This window comes from Marmota monax, unplaced genomic scaffold (assembly GCF_021218885.2).
Source record: "Marmota monax isolate L192 unplaced genomic scaffold, Marmota_monax_Labrador192_F-V1.1 WCK01_AAM20220418_F8-fsc00103, whole genome shotgun sequence".
NCBI classification, from domain to species: domain Eukaryota; kingdom Metazoa; phylum Chordata; class Mammalia; order Rodentia; family Sciuridae; genus Marmota; species Marmota monax.
In genome coordinates this window covers 6,486,361-6,503,646 of record NW_026694286.1, presented here as the reverse complement: position 1 = coordinate 6,503,646, position 17,286 = coordinate 6,486,361, and the positions used below count along the sequence as shown (strand labels likewise).

The following is a 17,286-nucleotide window of genomic DNA, read 5'->3' as shown; positions in this document are numbered from 1 at the left end:
AGGTTCATGTTTTTGTTTTTCTTGAATAATTTTTCCCAGTAATTTTCTATGTTCTCTCACTTCTAAAACATATTATTAGGATGTTGGCATTTTTATTTGGTTGAATCTCTTTTTTTTCTTTTTCTCTTGTCTGTTTTTCATCTTCTTATCTATTTTTCTTTCCAAGAGGTTGTGTTGAATTTTTTTCTTTCTCTCTCAGATCTTTTAATGCATTTTTAAAATTTTGAAATGTTGAATATTGTATCATCCAGCATAGGCTAGTATATATTTTGGTCACAACACTGAAATCTCAGTGACTTGAAACAGCAAATATTTTTCTGCCAGTTCAAACTACACATCTATTACAAGTCAACTGTGGCTCTGCTCTGCATATTGTCACACGGAGACCCAGGTTGAATCCATATGTGGAACATTGCTGGTCTCCTGCAGGGGAAAAAATTGAGCACATGGCCAACCACACATCAACGTCAGCCTGGTCCTATACTTCTGCTTACAGTTCAGTGGCCAAAGCAAGTCACATGAGCAAGTCTATAGGCAATTTTCCCTCAACAAGAGGCAGTTAATATTTTTTGAAGAATAATACATTTGACTTAATATCAAAAATTAAAATAACAAGATCATGTTATTATGTTTGATTTGTGGATTCGGTATCATTTTGAACATCTCTGAGAATATTATTTTTATTTTGAAGTTTTACCTCAATAGTTTCTGTTTCCCCTTATTCCTTACTTTTTTGTTTGTTTATTTTTGTCTACATATGATGGTCTTCCTCAGTTGTATCCTCAGTTGTCCATTCAGATCTAAGACAGGAAAAATCGAGGATATATGGTCAGCCACAAGTTGATGTCTGCCTGTGTGATACTTTTGCTTACGGTTCAATGATCAGGGCAAGATGAGTCTCTTAGGAGCAGATTGGAAGCTGCCAGTAGATATTTTTTTTGAGTGTGGAACTGAGTTTGTCAGGGCACTGACCATTATTGGTCTGTGAAGGCTGTTTGCACTCCTGTCCATGCAGGAAATAGATATCATACTCAGACCCTCCCATAGCCTCTTCATATAACCTCCTGTCCCTGTCCTATAAAGACTAACAGTAGAGGGTGAGTGCTCAGGTGAGACTGGCAACAGCTGGGAGCCAATACCACATGAAGTATGAAAATAAAAGAGTACAAAGTTTGGGACTCTCCTAAAAACTCCCAGCCCTGGGAGAGGGGTTCCTTAACAGGAACCATTGCCATCGCAGGGGAATGAAGCCATTGCCAAACTACAGTCTGGCATGAAGAAAAGGGACAATAAATATGACAGCCTCTGTCTGCTGCAGTCCAGGATCACACCAATGCATTGCCAACCCAGCAGACCTACCCAGAAGCCAGAATGAGAATTCCCAAGGGACACTGTGTGTGTGTAACTTACCTCCTGGAACACAGAACACAGAAGAGAAGGATCAAGAATAGTTCCTGAACGGCTCAGGAGAAAAGATCCAGGCCAGGGGTCTTTCCCTAGAGGACAGTGTAGGGTTTCCAAGGAGGCTGCTCTGAGAGCCTTCTGGGGCATCTGCAAATAGGGGGAGCTGTGAGGCCAACTGTTCCATATGAAGACTTTCATCTGCTCCCGACCCCTCTGTTCTCCCCATGCCTCTGCCCTGTTCTCCACTGCGCCTGTGGCCCCAGAGCCTCCTGTGTCCAGGGAAGGGAGTGTGGGCCACTTCCTTTTGTAACTTGTGATTCTGGAACATCCACTTGGAGTTGTGGCTTCTTCTTCTCTTCCAAATCAGTTACCACTTCTCTTCTAAGAACCTGTTGAAATTGCGTGGCTCTGTGTTTATTTCCAGTTTTCTTATTCCTCTGCCTTATTTCTCTAGGAAGTGGAGTTAATCACAATATTTTTACACTTACCTTAACAGAGTAATGTTAATAATATACTAATTATTTACAGTTCTTTAACACTATCCATAGTGTCCAGTGTGAACATAAAATAAATAATTACATAAAGTAACCTGAAAATTAAGCCTGTGAGAGCACACTTTATTGGAATATACTCCAAGGACATATACAACAAAGGGTAAAGGAATCTTAAATTTGGTATTGGATATGTTCTTTTTAGTGGTACTGACACTTTAAAACTAAAACTTTGCATGTGGATTGTAGATTAGAACACATGAGTAAATACAGTCATCCCCCATCAGAATCCTTGGATGCTCAAGTCTCTTATATAAAATGGCATGGTATTTACATAGAAGCTGTGTACCTCTTCCCATATGCTTTCCATGATTTTTAGATTATTTATAATACCTAGTACAATGTAAAGTCTATGTAAATAGCTGTTTAGGAAAAAAATCTATTGTTCAAGAAATGAAGACAAGAAAAATGTGTGTACAAGTTCAGTACAGATGCAATTTTTTTTCTGAATATTTTTTATCCATGGTTGGTTGAATTTGCAATGTGGACTCCAAAAGGTATGGAGGGCCAACTGTCTATTTATGTTGTGGGGGCAGAATTATCTCTGTGGAAAATAGCAAGGGGGAAGTTGCAGAAGAACCCTGCATTACTGATTTGTTACTCTGATTTTAAACACCTATTGTTTCCTGTGTTCCTGTTGTGAAGTAGTGAGAAATTCACAAATCCACCAGTGTTCTATTTTCTTTGTTTTTTAAAATTAAAAAAAATTGTTCTAATTAGTTATGCATGACAGCAGAATGCATTTCAACTTATTGTACATAAATGGAACACAAATTCCATTCCTCTGGCTGCACACGATACAGAGTCATACCATTCGTGCAATCATACATGCACATAGGGTGATAATGTCAGTCTTAATCCACTATCCTTCCCATCCCCATAGCTCCTCCTCTCCCCTCACTCCCCAATGTCCAATCCAAATTTTCTCCATTCTTCTCTAGTCCCACACCCCCATTATGGATCACCATCCGCATATCAGAGAAAACATTTGGCCTTTTGGTTTTGGGGATTGGCTTATTTTGCTTAGCATAATATTATCCACCTCCATCCATTTACTTGCAAATGCCATAATTTCATTCTTTTTTAAGGCTGAGTAATATTCTATTGTACAAAGAGTGTTCTTCCTGCTAATGTTTAAATCATGAGGAAAGAATATAGGATGTTTTGCAGGAACTCTTCAAAGAACTTGTTGTCATGCAGAACAGTGATGTGACAGGACTATTCCACAGGAGGGGAGAAGACCAAAATGTAAGAGTCAAATGCAAATGTGTGGTCCCCAGTGTGTGGCACAATTGGGAGGTGGTGAAGGCCATAAGAGGCGGGCCTAACTAGAAGAAGTTAGATCATTAGATACATGCCTGAGAAAGGGATACTGGGACCCCGTCCCTTCCTTTCTCTTTGATTCTTGGTTTCTAGGAGGTGACCTGTTTCCTCTGTTGCTTGCTCCCACCGTGATGCACTGCCTTGCCACAGACCCAAAGGCCAAACATGAACTGAAATCTACAAAAGTAAGCCAGAGTAAGCCTTCCTCTTTCTTAGTTATGAGTATTTCAGGTATTTGTTAAAGCAGTGGAAAGCTGATTAACACATCCTTATCTTCCAGAGCCGAGTCCTTCTACCCATCAGGAAATGAGCATTGTGGATAGTCACATGGAAAACTGCTGTGAGTTCTCCCATCAGGAATGATTCCCAGATTGAATCCTGTCCAATTATGGGATGAGTCCCAAGAGTCATGGGGCTGGTGTCCTGATCTTCAGTGAAAGCAGTACCTCATGGCAGAGTAGGGTGTGCAGCAGCAGGTTTTCAGTCTGGACCTTGAGAAGCAACATCTCCTCAGGGATTCCATGTGTTGAGAGTGAACTCAGAGCAACAGAAGTTGACCAAAACACCCTCGGCCTTCAAGATGACCTTTTTTTCTCTGACCAAAAGGCAACCTATGTGCAGAGGTGGACCTGAATGAATCCTCTTTATTCAAAATGGTCAACATCTCAGAGGGAGAACTGGCTCAACGAGGTGGTTCACTGAAGCACATTATTCCTCTGTAAGTTCATCTGGAAGCTTTGACTTTCTTCTGGATTCTTCCTTTGTGCAGGCATAAAGTTAATTTGTACTTTCTGCTTAAAAGTTGACTGTTCCAATGCTCCAAAACATTCTGAAAATGATTCATCACATTCATGTTCTGTATGAGTTTTGCTCTTGAAATCACTTCTTTCCACACATTCTGAGAGGAAAAATGGTGTATGGAGGGATAATATTACGACATCCCTATTTGTCACCACCAGCAGGTCATCAGATGGATAAATCCATAGAATTCCTGCACAAGAAGTTGCAAGAACTTCAAATAAGAGAGTTTGCTTCAGATTGTCCACCTGTCTCTTCTGTGGAAAACTGTTTTTAGGGTCATGATAATGCTTTGTAAAGACAGAATATTCCTCCTGCTTCTGCAATACACATCTCCTTCTCTTCTATTTTCTGGGAGTAGTGTTGACAGTTTTCATGAATGGACAATCCTTGGCCAGCTACTATTCACCCAGCACATCAGGGCCAGTCTTCAGGGAGATATCAGCTTTTCCCCCAATGAGGGTTCTCATCCAGTGGAATTTCCTGGTAATGGGAGAGGCCATACATAGAATGGAGTTTCCGTTTATAAGAAGAGAGTTCCTTAGACATTTGTGACTGAGTTTTAAAACAATCATTCATCTGGAAATCATTGCTGGGCTTTATAATTTCTAATTTGGCTGGCATATCGCAAGGAGTAATATAGACTATATCATTTTTATCCTTAGCTTGGTGTGGTTTCCAGAGCAAAACTCAAATAGCTGAGCACACTTAGAATTCAAATTTGGAAGAAGGAAAGTCTTCATTCTCTCTGTAACCAATATCTCAAGACTTATCAGGCAAAATTTTTAAATTCAGAGACTTTCTTATCCTACCTGGGTACCATCTTGGCTTCTAAGAAGTTTTTAGTGTAGATAGATAATGTCAGGAGAAACAGAGAAGAGTCCTGTTTTTCTTACACAGGTTAGTTAAGTGATGATTAAACCTGGTTGTGTAAGCCAGCCTGTCTCTAATAAGGTCAGCATTGGAAGCAAGCATGTTGCAACTCAGTAGTTCAGACAAATACTGCTATGGTTTGAATGGATGCATCCTTCCAGAATGTACAGGTTCAAACTGAATCCACAGGGTACAGTAATGAGTAGAGATTTCAGGTGGTGATGAGTAACCTTATATAAGGACTAGAGGGAACTAGCTGGGCCCTTTCTGTCCTCTGCCATGAGAGGACACAATGTTCATCCCTCCCAGAAGACACAGTAACAAGACATCATCTTGGAATCAGGGATAGAGCCTCACCTGTTTGAACTTTGTCCTGATTCTCTTATTTCTCTATCCTCCAAAAGGTCAACATTTTGTTCTTCACTTAATCCACATCAGATGTGTCTCTGTGTTTATATACATTTATTTGTTACTATAAAAAGCATAGCCTTGTTTATGGTTTCCATAAGTGTAAATGGTATTTTTATGGATATAATTCTGTCACATGCTTTAATCAAGCACCATTATCTTCAAGATCTTTCCATGCCAATATCTTTCCATATAAATGGAGCTTATCCTTTCCAACTTCTGAAAAATATCCTATGAAATGAGTATATCATGGAATATTCATATTCCTGGACTGCTATAACAAACTACCAGAAATGGAAATATTAAAACAATGGAAGTATTCTTATATTTATATTCTTATATTTATATTCTCTTATTTGAGTCCAAAATCAAAGCGTTGGCAGGGCTGCACTCTCTCTGAAGGCTCTAGGAGACATCCTTACTTCTTCCAGCTTCTGCTGGCTGTCAGGATCCTTTGGCTTGTAAATGCATCACTCTAATATCTGTCTCCATCCTCACATGTCTATGCCTCATGCATGTCTCTCTTATCGCCTTTCTCTTCTACTGGCCATTGATAAAAAAGACAAAAGGAGGAGAGGGTATATTCCTTCCCATAAGGAAATGTCTTTTAAAATCGCAGTCTCTTCTTACATCCCACTGGCTGAAATTTGGTCACATTTACTCTTAAGGGAAGCTGGGAAATGTAGTTCCTTGCTGGTTGTCTGGAGATCTTATTACAACACAAGAAATGAGGAACAGATGTGGAGATAACTGGCAGCCTCTGCCCCCATAAGTATTTCTCTGATTTAAATACCTAGAGCAGAATGGTTGGCCATGAGGACAGGCTCATTTTAATTGTGAGACTGCCAGATTATCCTCTAATGTTGTCATGTACATTTATACTCCCACCAGCAACATTGAGAAGAGCTTTTCCCTTTCCTCCACTGGAGCATTAATGTAAAATGTTTAAATATTTTTTGTCATTATATTGGGTAAAAATGACATCATGTTTTAAAATTTTTTATATCCATGGTTCCTACTGAAGATGAGCATTATTTAATATATTTATTGGCCACTTCTATTTTATCTTCTCTAATTTTCCTTTTTATTCCCCTTGTTCATTTTTTCCTACTAAGTTTTTGTCTTTTTCCAGTTGACCAGGAGCTCTTTACAATATTCTCAGTATTAATACTTTTCTGTCATAACTGTTACAAAAAATTTTTCCCAGTTTGGCATATATCTTTCCATTTTTTTTTTGGAATATTTTGTCATATCAGAAGTTTTAAATATGCTCTACCTTATCTAAAACATGTTTATTTACAAAAGCAAATGCTGTATAAGCTTTTTGCTTTATATAGCTAGACAGTTCAGATATGATTGACTGGAAAGAGTCAGCTCCCCTAGTCTAAGTAACGGGCACATAAAAAACCGTTTCACAAATCTCAACTGCATCTGTTTCATACATGTTCACATGAGGCTCTTGTTTTCAGTCAAATGAGTAACAAAGCTTTCTGGTGATCATGTACATGCTCTGGCTCCTTAGAGGACAGGACCTTAGAGGACAGGGACCCAGTTAAGAGCAGAAGGTCACCCTATTACCTATGAGAGTCTACTAGGGCTTCAAGATGCTCACAGAAAGAGCCATTCAAATGGGCAAAATATGCTGTACCCAAAGGATACAGAAATATAATACAAAAGGTCCAGCTGTCAGAACCTACTTGAACAAAATTAGATAGAATAAAGAGAATCTCTTAAGCAACCTCCCTGAAGACTCAGAGTCCTTATCTTTGAATCAGATTTGGAGAGACTAGACAGTTATCTTACACCACTTCCAGAGTGGCCACAGGGTACTCAAGGTCGGCTTGGGATCTTCTTCAGAGAAGAGGCACCCAATCCACTTTACCCCTAATAGGAACATTGTCTTTAAAATACCAAAGGGCTGGCCTGAATGGGAAAGGAAATGGGCTGTAGGCCCTCTTATGATTATGAAGGTGGCATATTTCTTTGGCTGCTAATCTACTACTTAACTAGAATTTTAAGGCTCAAACTCTTTTGATAAAACATTGGCTGCAATATATCAATGCTATTTCAAATCTTGTTCATAGAACCACTTCCCCAGTACAATATGAACATCCCACTATGTTATGGTTTTTATCTGGAATGTCCCCAAAAGACTTAAAATGGACTACAAGGAGGAGGTGTGGCAGGGTTGGAGAAAGTAGGCCACTGGGTGTGTACCCTTTGGGACTATATTTTGTCCCTGGTCCTGCCCCCTATCCCCCACCACTTCCTGGCTGCCATGAAGTGAGCAGTTTTCTTCTGCCATGTCTTTCTGCTAGGGTGCTTTTATCTTGAAGTCAGCTGACCATGGACTGAAACCTCTGAAACCATAAGCCAAAATGAATCTTTCTTTCTCTAATATTTTTCCTCATGTATATGTCACAGCAACTAAAAGCAAACATGCACCCCCACTTCAACCTCCACGTTCCTTAACTAGAAAAGCACTTCAGGAGCTCCTTGGAATATCCTTTTTAAGAAAGGGCAATTCAGATTACAGCTATCCTTCCAACAGCTCCCTTCCTATGTCCACCTGTGTGGAAAAATAGGAAGAACGTTTTACTGCTCTCTCCAGAACTATAGAAAATATCTTCTTGATGAAAACAGTGAACCAGCCTCTGATCTAATGCTTCTCTCCATTAATAGAAATCTATGGACAGAACTACTCCTAGTTAAGGTGTACATTATTTGTATTGCTCATTTCTATTTCATTTTCTTTGATTTTCTGTTTTCTCTATGTTGTTCATTTTGTCTTATTCTAACGGACTTTTTCTGACTGAATTCTATCCCATTAGAAATTTCTGACTGAAATTCTATCCCAGTCCCTAAACCCATAGAGTAATACCTCGGTATCACCTACAATGCCAGCCCCTGCATATGATATTTTGGTTGAATGAGAAAAACAAGATAAATTATAGACTTTTGACTTTCATGTTGTCTGATGCTCTGGGCTGAGAAAATGTTCCACTCTCTCCCCTGTAGCATGGCTTTGGTGTTACAACTCATCAACAAAAGGTGTATGCCCCAAGTTTGCACTTGCTGCCATTGACTTCTGGACAGAAACAAATTTCTTTGCAGCATTTATGACATCAGTGTTGGCCACCGAGTCAATTTGTTGAAGGAGTGTGGATGGTGGTATGTAAGAACCAGCAGCTAGAGTCTGGGATTCAACTTCATTCTGGAAGCCTTCAGAAGACTTCACTGACATTAGGTATCCAGCTTTCAGTTTGTTCTTGGCAGCCTGGACATCTGCATTGGAAAGGTTTCCTTGGGCAATTGTTTTTACTTGGTTATAGGCAGCCTTGATCACATCTACAGCAACTACAGCCAGGAAGACAGTGTAAATTCCAAAAAGCCAGAATCTAAGTAATTGGCATTGAAAGAAGAAACAGTGAATTTCTGGTGCTTTCCTTTGGCAACAGCCTGGTACTATCTTGCCTGTCTTTAAGCCACAGTGACAGTGAGTCAGAGCACTCTTGAGCCATGAAGCTACTGACTAGAGCCAGGTCCTTCTCAAGATTTTATTCCTTCAAAGTTGCTCCCCAAATTAAAGGTACAACTGCCCCTGCAGGGGTTACTCTACATCCTCAGGACCTTGAGTTTACCAAATTACCAAATGGTTTGATAACTGTTTCTCTGGAAAACTATGCTCCTGCATCAAGAATTGGTTTGTTCATTAAAGCAGGCAGTAGATATTAGGACTCCAACCATTTAGGAACCTCTCATTTGCTGGGTCTTGCATCCAGTTTAGCTACAAAGGGTGCTTCATCTTTCAAGATAACCCGAGGAATTGAAGCAAGTGATGGTAAACTAAGTGTGACTGGGAAATGGAGTGCCTGCAGTATGATGGTGACATTTCAATGGAATTCCTGCTCAATGTCACCACAGCACCAAAATTTTGTTGTTGGGAAGCAGTTGCCCTTCAGTCTCAGCTAAGGATTGACAGAATCCACAGGCTCTTCTTGTTGAAAATTTGCATGCTGCTGTTTACCAGAATGCCTTAGCTAAGTCATTGTATTGCCTGACTATAGGATTGGAAAAGTGTCATCAGAAGAGTTATATCACTTTGTTCAGAACCATTTTACAAGCACAAGAATGACTTTGATTGGGTTTGATGTGAGTCATCCTGTATTAAAGCAGGTTGCTGAACAGTTCCTCAATAAAAAGGGTGGGCTTGATTTTTACCTGGTGCAAAGGCCATCATGGAGGTGAAATTTGAGACCAAAATGGAGACAATCTTGTCCATGCTGCTGTTGTAGCAGAAAGTGCTGCTATAGGAAGTGCAGAAGCTCATGCATTCACTGTTTTTCAGCATGTCCTTGCTGCTGGACCACATGTCAAGAGGGGCAGAAATGCCACTAGCATCTTGTACAAGACAGTTTCTTTAGAGACAAACTGTCTTTGGATGTTTGCTTCTTCCTGTGTCTTTACATGAGGCTAATTGCTCAATGTACTATGGTTGACAGCCAATAAAAAATGGGCTGTGGGAATTCTCCAATTTGAAGAAATTGCTCCTGTATCAGGAGCTCTCTGTACCTTACATGGATCACCTTGGATCCTACTGGTTTCCAAATATGCAATCTGCTTCCTGCTATAAAAGACTTGGAACTCTTCTGGAGAGTGTTTGTGGGTTGCTTGGACAAGAAGGGGCTACAAGTTTTGGGAAATTAAAGCCCTTGGGAATATCCCTGGAGCAATGATTCAAGAGGATCCATTGGGAGAGACAATGTGGAAACATGACCTAAACCATGATTTTAAATCTTTCCTAGGAGGAACCAGTTAGTAAATATTTTTTTAAAATATTTTTATTAGTTTTTGATGGATCTTTTTAAAATTTATTTGCTTATATGTGGTGCTGAGACTTGAACCCAGTGCCTCACACAAGCTGGGCAAGCGCTGTACCACTGAGCCACAACGCTAGCCCCTAGTAAATATATTTTTTCTTTTTTTTTTTTTAATTTATTTCTTACATACATGACAATGGTGGAGTGCATTACATTCATAATTATCCATTCACAGCACAATTTTTGTAACTCTGTATATAAAGTATATTCACACCAAATTATGCCATTATACATGAGCTCTCTTATTTTTTTTGCATACAATTCTTAATATACATTTATACCACCATTTATCATATCTCTGTTTGTATATAAGGTATGTTGACACCAAATTCACATCTTCATACATGTATTTTGTATAATGATTACCCTCTCCTTCCACCACCCTCCTAGTAAATATTTTAATCATTGTGGATCATCTGGTCTCCACCACAACTACTCAGTTCAGTAGTTTTAGGGACCCAAGATGCATCTACCAAGCAGTGATAGCATAGATGAAATGTAAATAAATGGACAAGGCTTTATAACAAGAAAACATTATCACTACTAAAATTTGAATCTCAAGAACTTGCATGTCATAAAATATTAATTACTTTTCTATCATTTAAAAATATAAAAGCATTTTTGCTTTAGAGTCATAATAAAAAACTAACAGGCTGGATTCAGCTGTAATTTTCTGATCCCAGTCTAAATGGTTTCCCAGGATCCCTAATGAGATCAGCCCTGGTTGCCTGCAGCAGTAATCTGCTCATTAGAGCCTTTGATTGGCTCTCTTCCCTTCCCTGGCTTACTCATCTATTCCTCTGGAATCCTCTTCCAAATAAACTTTGACCTCAAAGCCCTTGCAGATCCGTCTTTTGTTATTAGACTGGTAAATGGAATTTCCAGTTTTCCCTTCTCCCAAAGTTATATAGAAAGTAGAAGTTTTAAGCAGGGCAACTCTAGCAATAGCACCTGGCCCTCCATCACAGTCGTCACCTTCCTCTTGCTCTATCTCCCTGGATCTGTCACATCTAGACAGCATCCAGAGCTCCTGGCTTCACACTGACTACACTTTAGAGAACAAGATTGTCCTTCTCTAGCACCACAGTGTTTGTACTCTTTGGGGGAAGGAAGAGAGTTTACCCACAAGGATGGTGCACCCGATAACCAGGAAGGATGGCAGGTGGTGCCAAAGGGTCAGGAAGGATTCAAATATCAGCTGTCTCATTCATGACAAGGAGAATTTAACCAAGCCTCATTTATTCAGGGATGAGTAGATAAACAGAGCTCATCCCTTCTGGGACCAGTGGAGGGTTAAATAGATATCAGATGCCAACAACACATTATAGTGTGGGGCATATAGTAGGCCTAATAATTGAAGAGTCCTACTGTCATTAATAGATGAATAATAGGTAAAACTCACAGTGGGGGCCAACATCATCATGGGAGAGGTAGGGATATGTCAAACAGGACCCTGAGAGTGGGTAGAGTGGGGAAAAGGGGCACTTCACAGTAGGAAGTCAACATGAGCAAAGATACAGCCATGAATTCCCAACAGAAGAAACTCAGATAACTATTCCAGCTTCCTATTCCTGGCAACACAGGCTAAAAAAGAAAAAGAAAAAAAAGTTGCTCATTGAGATGCATCTACTAAGTCCCTACTTATGTTATAGGCAGTTGTTCTCTGTGCTTATAGATTCTCACCTTCAATTCTTAAAACAGCAATTATAAAGAAATAGATATTACCCAGATTTTATAGGAAAGACATCAAATTCCAGAGAGGTTAAGTTTGCCAGTGTGGAGAGTCCAATCATGGTTCCTCTAACTGCAGAAACTCTGTGCTTGCCCACAAGGCTCTATAGCATGCAGAAGAGAGACTATGCTAGACTTGTGATTCAGAGACTGTGTCCTGAAGGATTACTGTCTATGGGGAGAGCTGAAGAATGAGCACAAGTTACCTCTGAGAAGGTAGAAAGAAAGAACATTCTGGTCATTGTCATAGTGTGTCCTTAGCTTCAAAGCCATGCTGGATGCTTGGGAATTCCTTTGTTGATGGAGCTTAGAGTACTAGAAAAACAAGCTGGAAGGGGGATGGGGGTGAGTGATGATGTCACAGGCTAGAGATATTGGTAAGATATTCGGATATCTAATATCTGATGTTGGATAGCAAGATATTGGGGATCTGAGTATGTCTGATCCCCCAAAACCAAAAGGAAGCCACATTCATTTTTGAGGAATTCTTATATATGAGCATGTGCTACAAATGACTTTGAAGCAATTGTTAGACCCACATCAGCTATTGCTCACTGTCCATGGTTTTAAGAGAATCTAGACACGGTCATCTGGACTCCATATGAAGGGGAGAAGTGAGAATTTCCTTAATAAAACCCAAAGAGCATGGAAATGCATGCCTTTATTTCCAGCTATTGGGAAGGCTGAGGCAGGAGGATCACTTGAGCCCACAAGTGGGACACCAGCCTCAGCAACATAATGAGACCGCGCCTCAAAAAGTGAAACAAAACAGAAACATAAGCTTCAAAGAATGACAACTTAAGCACTTCACTTAAAAAAAATGAGGGAAAATAAAAGACATGGGCTACTATTTCGATCCATGATCTCATGATTGAGTCATTGACACAAAAATATAAAATTCGAGGTTGAAGGGATACACTGGGAAGAAAGACCAACCTAAGGAGACCAAAATCTCCAGAGAGGGAGAATAAAGTGGGTGAGTTCTAAAGATCTGACCTGCCACATCCTAGCTGTAAAGTCTCAGGCAAGACATTTGATTAACCCAGTTTGTTCTTATCTATGAAATGAGAATATTTGTGTTTACTTCATTAATAGTTGTGAATGTCAAATGAAGTCATGATGTAAGAGTGTTATATGTAAATTGTTTAGGTTTACAAAACTAAGATATTATTTTTGCTCAACTCCAAACATTTTCCTGAGAAGGTGTCAAAACATGCATTGCAAATCTGAAATCCCTAATTACCTGAGTGCTTACAGAATTGGGTGCAGTTCCAAGGATGCATGAAAGGTTTGCTGTGACCATATGTAGCTCAGGAATATGTTTTTGGCATCTAACATCTTGCTCTTAACTTGAAAATAAGCTTAGGATTACCGTCTATTAATGACCAGTTTGAAGATGTCATATTGGTGGCTACAACAGTTTCACCAACTCCATTTCCTGATTAAGCAGCTTCTATACCCTAGAGAGGCTGTTTTTATGCAGAAGAGGAAGGGCCTGGATCCCTAGAAAGAAATCTGGACACATCTGGTTGGGGCCAGAGTAAGGATTCTGGATGGACACTTCACAGTAGATGTGGCGAAGCAGGCTGAGCCCCCAGCACGGCTCCATGCTGGTGGACCTGGTTCACTCAACCTTAGCTGCCTTTCCAGCTACAGCTGCCCCTGCTTCCTGGACCAATAACCCAGCCAATCTGGTTCATATAACTATATCCCCTACCTGACCTTGACTGGTGACTAAGTGTCATGTCAATCCCTTCATCACCAGAGAGAATCATTACCTGAATTCCATCGAGACTGCAGCCTGCCGAGACCTGGGCCACCACCAAGGGATCCCACTCTTTTTGTTCTTTTAGCCTCATCCATTTCAACTCTCAAACAGAAGCTGTTCCAGAGATGAGCCTATGGACTGGCTCAGGTGGTACTCTTCCCATCCCTTCTTATATCTTTTCATTCTCATTTTACTTCCTGAGTAAATCCTCTTTAACTCCCAGACTGGTTCAAACTCCTTTTTTTAATATTTGTTTTTTAGTTGTAGTTGGACACAATACCTTTATTTTATTCACTTATTTTTATGTGGTGTTGAGGATCCAACCCAGGGTCTCACACGTGCGAGGCCAGCGCTCTAGTGCTGAGCCACAGCCCCAGCCCCTGGTTCACCCTCTTCAAACATACTTGTACTTTACCCTCATATTCAGGAAACAGCCTGATTTGGGTGTTTGAGTGCTATGAGGGAGGGAGCTGGGGGGGTGGGCATGGCTCTGTACCTATCTCCTTCTTTCTGAAATTGAACAGGAGCAGCAACCCCTAAAGACAAGCTGCCATTGACCAGAGGAGGTTCAGGTGAAATACTAAAACAACAAACTGTCCTGTGATTTAGTTTTGTGCACTAAGGTTTTAGGTGGCCTCTCAAATATGGTGCCAAAATTTTAAAGATGAAATACTTTTATTATTGTTATCTTAAAATGCATGAGAGAATATTTTTTATTTTCTCAGTTTTAATACCTAACAAAGTAACTATTTGACAGCTACAACATATATAAACCAATTTAGACTGTATCCCTTATCAGAGTTGTAATGTAAATCTCCACACCTTTCTGATCTCAATTTTCCTAATCCAGTAAATAAGGATAATATTGACCTCACCAGGGTATTGAGAAAATCAATAGAGTTTTAATTTTTAATGCTGGATTTGTGGCTCAGGAATCTATGTTGGTCTGGTCAAGTCTTCTCTAATGATAATACCAGGAGAAGTCCCTTTCAAAGTCCTTAATAAGAACCTTGTATGGATCTTCATCAAACTTGGTCTTTCTGTGTCTCCCCCCTTGCTCAGATGTGTCTAACCCGTGGCCTGATTCATGTGCTCACTGAGCCTCAATGGAAAATAACAGAACTTAATCTAAGACCTAAAATGCCAGGTTAAGGGCAATGGTATGCTGTGCTTGTCAATGTCATTAACCTAGCATCACATTTTAAAAATAATTTTACAAAGGGTTTTACTATGTGTCTCAGGCAGATCCAAAACCCCCCAGGCAAAAGTAGTCTTCCTGCCTGAGCCTCATAGACAGTTGGAACTGCAGGTATGTGTCACTGAACCTGGTAGCATCATATTTTTAATAATAAATACTATTCATGTATGTGTCTTAGTACAGATTATTGAAGCCCACATGATGTAAGCACCAGGAGATGGAGAATAAACAAAAGAAACGTTCATCATGATTAGAGTAGGAAGAAAAAATAAAATTCAACGTTAGACCCACAGACCCCTGCTCTGAGAGCTGCTTCTGGAGTCAATGATGCATACAAAGATCTGTACACAGGTGGGTGATCCATTACTCACCCGGAGGTCCCCTTGGGACTGTGGTGCCACTGACTGAGCACTTCTATTACATTCATCACTGTTGTCATCATTACTCAAACGATGGAGCAGAATGAGAATGAAAAATGGACATGAGCTATGGAGACAAGCTGGTGTGAGGATGATGGGACACTGGTATTATAGTTAGTCTGAACACAGCCGATAAATAAAGACATAGCGTAACAAATCAAAGCAAGGCTTCTATTGGAAACCCATTGGTTGGAAATATGAATTTTCATGTTCTGTCACAAAGCTGAATTAGTCTTTTACAAATTTTGCCTCCTGAAAGAAAGCTTCCAACAAGCTAAATATTAAGCCTGCTATAAATTCATGCCTAATATAAGATGATATTTCCTTTCTGCAAAGGAAAAATAAGATGATTCAGTCCATGAGTAGATTGAAAAGTGCATTGGAGTTTGGCATTCACAAAGTCATAAAATTAATGTGTGGTGAGGGATTAGCCTTTATGACAACATACAAGGAAATGCACCAATAAGAAATTTGCTCAGAAGATAAACTGTTTTTTTCCTGCCTACTGCCCATCTGGCTATTACCTTGAAATGAATATTCATCAAGGGAATCAAATTAAAGCATTCTAAGTCTACTAAAGGAATATGCTTAAATATAATCAATGATAAAAATATAATATATAATGGGATGGACTGGATTTTAAAAATAATAGAATAAATCACAATCTTCAAAAAGGGTGTGTTTGGAGTGTGTTTTTTCTTAAATCAAGATGTGAAGTCAGTGAAATGGGATCTCTGCACTACTTATGGGGAACCTTAGCCCATCAGCCCATCAGTCTGCAAACCTTTGTGCCTGGAAAGTCACTGGGAGCAGAGCTGGATGTTGATTAAAGGTTTTGCGGCACATACCCTTCCATGTCTGCTGGAGGGCAATGTCCTCGCCTGCTCTGCCTTTAGTTTGGATAAGGTTTGTTATTGTCCCCTCGGGTACATGTGTTGGAAGCCATTTCCCTAGTTGTTGACATTAAGAGGTGGTGGGAACTTTAAGAGGTGGGGTCTAGTGGGAGGCCTTTAGGTCACTGGGGTTCCTGCCCTAAAGGCAGGAACCCCAGGATTCAGTCATTCTCCTGGAATCACAGATAGTTCTTCTGAGAGTGTAATAAATGAGCAAGAATATGCCCTGTGGGCAGCCAGTCTGAATGATTCACATTCTCCTTCCCTGAGCCAGAGAGGTTTTGACCATTACTACATCTCGTAGTGACCTGGACATTTCTGTGGTCCTGGAATTTTGAGGACATGTCTTCAGATGTAGGCATGTTGCCCCATGAGTCGAGACCTGTTCCTTTGTGATATTACCCCTTTACCCTGTTTGGGATAGAATGTTCCATGGAAACGCCCTTCATATGTCCCTTTCTCTTACTCTGCCTTTGAGTGTGGCCTTCCTAGATGTCACTCAACCTGCTGACAGCAGACATCAGGAAGCTAGTCTCAGCCCCTGAAACCTGACCCCTTGCCTCATTCGAATGGCTTCTCCTCAATAAAGGGGTCCAGCATGTGCTTGCTCACTCTTTCTGTGGACCCTTAAGGTCAGAGGAGCCGCCACAGGACCACAAAGAAAAAGGTATCTCTGTCTCTTGTGTGATTATTTCATGCATCCCAGTTCCCCTGGAGTGACCCTGAGTGTTTTATTCATGAGGAATGGGACAATGCCCTGCCCTAGCTTCCTGAATTGCCAGCTGATCTTTCTTGCATGAACCCTGCCATGATGCCCTCTCCCACTAAGTCCTTACCACAATTGGTGCCATGCTGTGTGACGTTCAGACTCTAAGACTGTGAGATAAATACATTTTTTCCTTTATAAGTTTTCTAGCCTCGAGTATTTTGTTATAGCATTAGGGAAAAAAAGACTAATACACCTTCCAAACCATTTTTCCTTGCTCACTTTGCAAGAAGACCATCATTGAGAAATAGGGGTGAAAAACTAGATGATCACT

The 17,286-nt window shown here is 40.2% G+C and overlaps 1 pseudogene; it reads left to right on the top strand.

The window, feature by feature from the left end:
- Nucleotides 1-16,107, top strand: part of LOC124108923 (cytochrome b-c1 complex subunit 2, mitochondrial-like) — a 150,228-nt pseudogene extending 134,121 nt beyond the window's left edge.
- The last annotated feature ends 1,179 nt before the right edge of the window (nucleotides 16,108-17,286 follow it).